The sequence below is a fragment of the Cryptomeria japonica genome, chromosome 1 (genome assembly GCF_030272615.1).
Source record: "Cryptomeria japonica chromosome 1, Sugi_1.0, whole genome shotgun sequence".
NCBI classification, from domain to species: Eukaryota; Viridiplantae; Streptophyta; class Pinopsida; order Cupressales; family Cupressaceae; genus Cryptomeria; species Cryptomeria japonica.
This window is the reverse complement of record NC_081405.1, coordinates 654930369-654938518: the sequence shown is the minus strand read 5'-3', so window position 1 is coordinate 654938518 and position 8150 is coordinate 654930369.

Here is an 8150-nt window from a genome sequence, read left to right as displayed (position 1 = left end):
AAATCAAAATATTACTATATAATAAGTTATCTTTGAATTTGGATGATTCTAGGATGATTCTCAAATGCTTTAGGATATCCTAGGATGTCACTTAACATCCAAATGAATCCTTTTTAAATACCAAGCCATAATTAATTCATAGGTAAACATATACCAAGTTTTCTCCTAATGACTTGTAGAAAAAATAAGAGCTAAACAAATTTAAATTTTAAAAATATAAATTTGGCATTAGATCTACACCACATAGGACTAATCTTGCATTGTTGAAATGACCTTGGAGATATAATGAGGATTCTAAGGTTAGGGATAAATGTACAAGAACTTAGGCTAATAAATGATAAGAATCTGAGGGAATAAATTAAATACAATAAGGATAAGGATATATGTATGGAAATTAATGTAGGAGGACACAATTGGAGTATGCATAGGAAAAATGAAGGAGCCAAACTTAGTACAAAAGTGTTCCACATCTTACTATGTAATTGTATTAATATAATATTTATAAATAAATTAAAAAATAAATGTTAATTATTAAATATATGCAATTTGATCACTAAAAATATTATATAACATAATAGTTATAAGTACAAAATAATCATAGCATAAATGTTTTTAGCAATTCTCTATTGATGGCTTCCTACTCTCTCCCAATTTCAAACATTGCTTTATCACTTGGCTCCCTTGGTTGTAACAGCTCTTCTACTTGCAACCTGGTTGTGGATATTCTAATTGCTAGTAGTGGTATGCAGTCTTGATGAGTGTGCCTACTCTTATCTCTCAAACTTTGGTGAATGCATCCCTTGTGGTTGGGGAATATGCACCTACCTCTTGAATATTGTTGGTGGCTGAGGTTGATGCTCCACTTGTTGTTATTGTGCCCATGTTGGTTATTTTGTCACTACTTAAGGCCTCCTTCACTAACCTATTATGTAACCCTTCAAATGTTGTTCCTCCTGCAAATCCACATGGTGTCTAGAAATGCATCCCCTACACCTCGATAGCCCCTTGTTGGTTCTTAGCCAAGAGTCAGTTGATAATATCTCATTTTTTGAGAGAAAAAATTTGATTTGTAGGTTTAGTTGCTTTTGTTTGACGCTTTTGAAATTGTAGAAATGGAAATCTACACAATGAACTTTGACACTTATACATGAAATAAAATAACTTAAACCATAAGAAAAAACACTACCTATAACTTAAAATGTGGAATCTAATATTCATATTTATCATGCATCAATTTTAGGTTAAGTTTTCTGATCGCCGCATATAGAAATCAGTGTTAGGTAGACTGTACTTATTGGACAAATGATGCGAAGTGACAACTTGAAGCATATACATTCAAACCTTAGCATGTTATGCTCTTGGGTAGCACACATGGGAGATTATGAGAGCACCGTAAGTCCTTGTATGGAAAGAATTTAATAAAGTTGCATCAGCACTTTGCGGTGGATGACCATGTTAGCTAATAATTCTAAAATATGAGTGTAGGGCATTCTGAGAGTCAAAAATTATGTACAACTACTCTTAGAGAAAAGCTTAAGACTAAACAATACAAAACCTGAATGGAAGTGAATTTGCAGTAGACATTTCTTGGAAGGGAAAGAACAACTAACTAATCCCACCCCGACGTAAACTACTATTAAAATTAATGGACTAAAATAACCATTAATAGGTGTTTCAAAATAACTTCCCTTTCTTCCTAATTTATGGCATTTCACATGCTTTTGAAAAAGGGGTAGAGAAAAGGGGAAAGATAGGTGACTCACAAATTGCTTGAATATTTTCCACAAGCTAGGGACCATAAAGTCTTCCGGTTTGTTGATATTAACCTCTATTAATGGGAGGGTCAAGATTTTTTTCTTGGGTAGCTCATTTTCATTTTCTAATTTGAACATGATCAAAGGAGACTAACAATTGCCTTGCTGGGTTGGATGTCAAATAAGGCATCATCTTTAAGATACTGGGTTTGTGAAATCATAATTGCATTTTTCTTTCTATATACTTTTCCTTTCTATATAGCTTTTTATTTCTGACTCTTTTGGTATGAAGTCCCTTTTTAGTTTCTCATAGTTTTTCTCTCTATGTAATGATGCTTTGATCTCTATTGATGAGCAAAAAAATTCCAATTTATTAGAAAATTGGGCTTCGTCCATCTCTTCTTTGCTTTCTTCCTAGATAGAGAGGTCTTTTTATTTATGCATATTCTCTTGGGAATTAGAAATGACCTTGCATTCTTCCTTAATGCTTGCTTCATTTTAGGATCTTGCATTGTTCTCCAAGTGTTTGCAGGAGTTTGTTGCATCACCTTGTAACTCTGATGTTGTCCCAAAGCTGATATAGACTTATTTTTTCTTTCATCTTCAACAAAGAAAGGAAGATCATGAAAGAAAAATAATGACCCATTTTTTTTGTCTCTTTCACATATAGAGTATTCACCCTATTGTTGAGTCTTCTTGTCATGTTTTTCCTCCTTTTCTTGTGGGTGTGGGGCCCTCCTATCCTCACATGCCTTTTAATCATTTTCTCTTATTTGTGAGACTAGTCTAATCTCTAGACAACTGGTATGCCTTTAAATAGTGAGATAGTGTTAGGATGAGGGATTTGCGAAGGGAAATCTTTTTCAAGAAAGACACACCTTAGGAGGAAAGGATTCTAGTATGGGAGCTGATTTTTCTTTGCATGCAAGTAGTTCTTTGCTTTCTATAGCAATTTCGGTTGCAAGAATTTTTTTTGCTCTTTTTCCTCTTCTTTTTTTCTTTTAGCTTCTTTTGCTACAAGAAGACATGATAAGCGAGTTGATCTAGATATTTTTGTTCTTCTACTTCAATTGACCTCAACTGGTCTTGGGAATATTCCATTATCTTGTTCATGTTAAAATCAATGGAATCTCTTTCATTAGAGAGCTGGGAAATATAATGGCTTAGGTGATGAAATGTTTGTGAATGTATGGATGATGTCTCTAGATAATCATGGAAAGGGAGAAAGAATAATTGATACTCAAAGTGACTTTCTATATTGAAGCAAAAATGTTAGCAAAAACTTGTTAAAAGTTATTCCACATAGGGAAGATAGGTTTGTCTGAAGTTGGAAATGAGATACATACCCCTTGAGTCACAATCATGTAGAATTGTTGGGTACTAATTGAATACTTCTTTGAGGAATAATGTTGAGGAATGTACCAGATATTTAATGATGCAAACCTAGAGGGTCCCACTGGGTGTGCCAGAAAAATTGTTCATTCTTAAAAGACATGCACCTTAGTGAAGATAGTTTGGAATTTTTACATATGTGGGACTTAGGACTTGATTGTATTTTGTGAAATGACCTTTAAGATTTTAGAAGCTAGATCTTCATATTTTAGAGAGGGATAGAAAAGGGAAAGGAGGAAGAAATGGAGAAAAGATAACCTAAGGTGATATGCCAATGCAAAGATTTTACAACACCTCAAATCCTTCTTCTTGTGAAAATCACAAGGAAACACTACTCCCGAGAATGAGCACATCACACTACAACTCATCATTGTTGAGAGGAGAGTACAATGTACAAGGTGACATATATATAGGGCATAGCTTTCAAATCCTCTCATGGGAAGAACATGCCAAGGCATGATAAAAATAGAGAGATTCCTTGGGATTTTCATAATAATTAACCATTCTTCAATTTGTTCTTGGGAACATAATCTAGTTCCTAATCTAAGGAAAATGGAAGAGAAAATGATCTTACATGATCCAAAGTTCATAGATTCACCAAGAAATACAAAATTCAAAATGAATTTATAGAAACCGCTTTTGAATCAAAGTGACACAAAGCATGCTATCATTTATAAAACAAGTGAAAGACAAACAAAGTCACAATCCCATGCCCTACCTAAGAACAACCATGTTAAACTCGGATCACACATGCAAATTACTAAAATTGGAAATATTATTTTTACTTCATAAGAAAGGGGATTACAAATATCCTTGACTACAAAGTGTTGGTGCTCTCATTACAAGAATTCTTGTGGGCTTTTATGTAATTCCTCTCCTTGACTAGGAATGATTTTCAATGAAAAAACATCCTTTACATATTCACCAAGTGTCCATCTTAGTATGGCAACCATTGCAATTGTCTCTATATTGGAGATCCCAAATTATTGCCTTTAATTGCACATGCATGGCATGCCTGCCATGTGGAGTGCCCATGATATTGATCAATATGATTATGGTATTGATCCTTCTACTTAATTTTTTTCTACTGCCTTTTCCCTAACTTATATTGAGATATATGTACTTTTGGACACTTTTACAGATCAATGACACACTTTTACCTTTGAATGGGTATGAAAATCCTTGGAAGTCTCACCTTGGTAACAAGTGGCTTGTTCTCTATTAGTATAATTTGCAACACATCCCATCCCCACCTTGGACATGTGGTGAGCTAGTAGGAATTTTCGAAAGTCTTCTTCCTTGATTGCTCTTGTGTTTCACAAGGCCTTCACATGGAATTTTTTTCCATGAAGCCTCTCTTAACTTGAAATTTTTTTGAGGGAATGAGACCCTTATGTGGCCGCTTGGTAGAATATAACACAAACAAAAAGATCTTCTTTAGGTAAGGAATTATAGGTTGCCACATGGTGTAGTTGGGAAGAGATCCCTTTGGAGTTTGAAGCTCAAATGTCATGCACTCAGAGATAAGTAAAGAAGAAGGCTGAAAAACCATAACTTAAATCAAATCAAAGCTCAACTTGATCTAGATGTACCAAAGAATCTACACTTTGACTTATATGATTGACTATGAGAGCATTCCTTTTGATCTATACATTCTTTCACTATAAGGTATTTGGCATGTGCTTGTCCTAATTGCTCTCATCTTAGGTCTTCCTCTACTTGGTGGAATAATGCTCCTTTGATCCATCTCATTTTCTTCCTTGATATTTTAGATGATTATTCAAATGGATACTAACTTAGTGCCTTCCTCTATTGCTTTGACTAGTAGGGTTGCCTTAGATGTTGTTTCTACTTTCACTACTCTAGCTTCTGGTAACATGGGAAGCTCTCCTCTAGCTTTAGTTGTCTTAGGAACCCAGTCTCTACTTCAAGAAGTTTCTCCCTCCAAACTTGGCTCTCATTTACATGGAACTTCTTAGATTTGTTTTGATGGATCCTCCTCCCTTGCTCCTAAGACTTTTTCTCATGATGTTGCTAATTATTTGATAATTATTCATTGTAATAAAAAAATTCATTCCTTGAAGGTCCCTCCATATCATGTCATTCCTTTGGGGGTGAATTTATGCCCCAACTATAATTTTAATTGGTCTTTCTAGTAGTTGTTTGTTTAGGCTTTCTACAAGATTTCTGTCCTATTTGTTGTTTGTGTTGCTATTTTTGATTCTCTCTACCTATTATTGGTTACCCATTTGGTAATCTCCTTGATCTTTTCTAAGGTTTGGGTCCTATTAAAAAACCAACTTATCTTAATCAAAATCATTATCACCTAGCACTTTAGTGCGTAGTATGCCTTTCCACATTTTTTATAGGGATAGACTTTTATAATAACACTCTAGATCCCTATATATCTTTAAAGATCGTAGAAAATAATTTTACCTTGTAAAATTTTTTTTTACCTTTACTTTCATAATAGAAGATACTTATGTCACATTCACTAAATCTTGTAATAGTATCTTTTTTTTTTATCAACACTAAGTTTTTCCTCAAACATAATTTTTGAATTATTGAACAAGCAAATATATACAAATCTACACCATTGAGCAATGTTGAGAAGCTATAGAATACCATTGAGAAATGATAATAGGTAACATAATAATATATTATGTTATGTTATGTTAACATTCCCCCATTAACACATTAGTCTTCAAAATGTACCCCCTAAACAATTCAAATTTTGCCTTGCGAAGGTATTTCGTGAGTATATTGACAATTTGAATTTGGTGGTGCAACACTTGCTCTTGAATGTATTGACATTTGACCTCTATGTTCTTTGTGTGCTCATAGAAAATTGGATTCTTGAAAAGCTTCAAGACTCCTTGATTGTCACAAAAAAGAACCGGTAGTTGTTCTTCAAAAATATATATATTAGCTAGAATGTACATAACGTAACCAAATTACCCCATGCATAGATCCTCACGAAGCACGATATTCAGCCTCAGTCAATGAGAGAGTAACAATAATTTTTTTCTTATCCATGAAATAGGACTAGACCCAAGATGAAAAATATAGCTTCATGTTGATTTTTTATCATCTATGGATCTAGCATAGTTTGAGTCAACATATTCTTGGAGGAAGAACTAATAATTATTCTAATATTCTAGAAAATACTCAAGAATACCTCAAACATATTGTAAAACATTCTTGGGTGCAATCTAATGACTTGTCTTTAGCTCTTGCGTAAAATTAGATAGATAGATGACAACAAAGCATAAATTTGGTCTAGTATAAGTCAAGTAAATGAGACTCCCCACAAGCTGCATATAGAGAGTCACATCAACCTAAGGTAAATCCTAGAAGCAAGATAGTTGCAAACCTTTCTAGGAGTTTCTTGCAATATTTTATCTCAGTGATAAAAATAAGATGTTCATTCTACCATATCTCCAAGCCAAGACAATAGGCAAGTAGCCCCAAATCTATCATGTCAAAGGATTTCTTCAAATAATGATTGACAATACTAATGAGATTGTTTGATATCCCTATGATTGCAAGAGAACACACATAGAATACAAGAATGACAATCTTTGTCCCTACCTTCTTAGTATACAAATTAGGATTAGAGGCACTATGGATGAAGCTATGGTGCAAGAGGTGAGCATCTATTTTGATGTACGAAGCCCAAGGGTCTTGCTCAAGCCCATATAGTGACTTGATCAAATGATATACCTTATGAGGATTATGCTTATTGATGAAGCCTTCATGTTGGATCATGTAAAATTCTTCTTTGAGATCACCATTCAAGATATCACTCTTGACATCCATTTGATGAAGCCTTCATCCTTTCTATGCAACCAATGCATACAACTTGAATGGTTTTGATATTTGCAGTGGGTGCACATGTCTCCTCATAACCAATGCCTTCCTATTGAGCATATCCCTTTGCAATTAGATGTGCTTTATATTTGTTGATGGACCCATCTACCTTGTATTTTATTTTGAAAACCCATTTGTAGCCTATGGGTTTCTTTCCTTCAAGAAGATCAACAAGCTCCCAAGTTTGATTCTTCATCAAAGATTCATACTTAGCATCCATGACTTTCTTTTAATGTGGATGACTAAGGGACTCATGAGATATATCGAGTTTAGTACTATTCACAATTGAATTCATTAATGTCAGATTCACCTCGTTTCTTTCCTAGCTTCTTGTGCTCACTCCTATCAAGAAGTTTGGAAGAGAACTTAGATGGGAGTCCCTGATGGTGGTTTGAACACATTTTAGATGTGGAAAGTGCCCCTATTCTGAAGAATTATTCTCCAAAGTACCAAGATCGACAAACAATTATCTTTGCAACTCATGTTCATCTTCTTTTTCAGAAGAGTCCTCAATCACATTACTTGATTATGATCATAGTTAGTAGGAATAGGATGTATCTTCCTTATGTAGCAGGGAGTCAAGAGATGACTCATCACAAACCACATCTCAAGTCTCATAAATAGTATGTGTCTTAGGATCCATGAGATGGTAAGATTTTGAGGATAGACTGTAACCCAAAAAGATGCAATAGAGTGTCTTGGAATCAAGATTTTAAGATTCTTCCTTCTGTGTACTAATAAATGCATATATGTAGTACAACCAAACACTCTAAGATGATAAATTGATGGTTTATAATCACTCCATACCTCTTTTGGTGTCTTATCTTGTAAAATATTGATGGGAGCTCTATTGAATAGATACATAGCAATTTGGAATACTTTTGTGCAAAACCAATCCTCCAACTTAGTTGTAGCAAGCATGCATTAGGCCATCTCCAAGACAATTTTATTGCATCTCTCTGCAATACCATTTTGCTAAGGTGTATAAGGGGTAGTAAAATGTTGTTTGATGCCATGGCAATCCAATAACTCCAGAAAATCTTTAGAAATGAATTACCCCCTTTGATCTAAGTGGAGAAGAAGAAGAGGTATGCCAAACTCTTGCAAAGATCGATGATAGAAGTCCTAAAAGCA